The sequence below is a fragment of the Geospiza fortis genome, unplaced genomic scaffold, assembly GCF_000277835.1.
Source record: "Geospiza fortis unplaced genomic scaffold, GeoFor_1.0 scaffold749, whole genome shotgun sequence".
NCBI lineage: Eukaryota > Metazoa > Chordata > Aves > Passeriformes > Thraupidae > Geospiza > Geospiza fortis.
This window is the reverse complement of record NW_005054976.1, coordinates 33089-34425: the sequence shown is the minus strand read 5'-3', so window position 1 is coordinate 34425 and position 1337 is coordinate 33089.

The window sequence follows — 1337 nt, the reverse complement described above, 5'->3', positions numbered from 1 at the left end:
TGGTTCCTTGGCTTAGGGTTAGTTCTGTCAAATGCTGGGTATGGCCCCTTAGGAATGACTCCTTCATTGCTGGTATGCCTCTGGAATGCTTAATGCTGCTATGGAGTAATATTGCTCATCCAATAAGTTGCCAATTTCGCTGGATTAATTCTGGACCAGGAATGAACTATCTCATTAATCCTTACCTGTCTCTCTTTTAATCCTGATCGAGACATTCTTTAGAGGCAAAGAAATCCAATTTTAAGATAGGTGCTCCTCTCTAACAGTTTGGATGCCACATGATTTCATCCTTTGTGAAACCATGTAAAAATTAATTCCCTGAGCATTAACAGCTCAGTTGGAGAGTATTTTAGAATGACCTGCCCTCTGCTATTTCCATTAAGAAAATTTTGAATTGTCAGTATTAGCCAAGATCAGAAATCTTTTGAGGCAGGTGATATTTTTTGTTGGTTTTGGGTGTCTCTGCAGGAAAGAAAGCAGGGGAAAAAACCCATGCTACAGTGAAGCAGAGCAAAAGTAACAATTTGCAATTGGATGGCCAGTTTTTTCCCTGCAGATACAGACTCCTTGAACCCTGGGCATATGTTATGTGGATTGCAAAGCTTCTTCCAGCATGAGGTGCCATTGTGTATGTGCCAGCACTTCCTCTGTTGTGAAGAGAAATAAATCAAGGAACAACACCCAACCCAGAACTGAGTGGGAGTTACAAAAACAAAGGCCATGAACACTAGCTTTGGAAAGCAATTTCTTCTTGGGTGTAATTGTCAAATTCTGGAGACCACTGTGATTGACAATAGTTTAGAAGGAAAGGGATTTCAAAGTAGTACATGAGCACTGAGCAACGCATAGGCAAAATTGTAGAAGCTTTCTCTCTTGGCTTGCCAGCTCCAAACAGTTCAGAGGAATTCTAGTGAGGCTAGTTTCATGAAAAATAAAAACAGAGTAATCTTCTGAATAGTAAAAACCCCCTTGGATGCCTCATCCATTAGTTGGATTGATTGTAAAGGTGGGAGTTCACCTAACTCATTTCTTGCCTTGTAAGCATGGCTGAGCCTCACACAGAGGTGAGGTTGGATCTGAGCTACTCTCTGGTAGGAGGAACGGTCATGTGCCAGCCCAGAGAGGCTGTGCACATTGCCAGGGAGCAGCTGTGCCCTGCATGTGCCCCCTGCAAGGACCTGTGCTGCTGCCAGCGCCCCTGGAGCTGTAGGGCTGCTGAGCTGTGGGGCAGGGAGAGGAGCAGGAGGGTGCATGTGCAGCTGAGCCATTGCTGGAGAGCACAGGGCTCTGGGCTCCTTGCTGTCCCAGGGCAGCCCAGAGGCCAGGCTGTGCCTGTG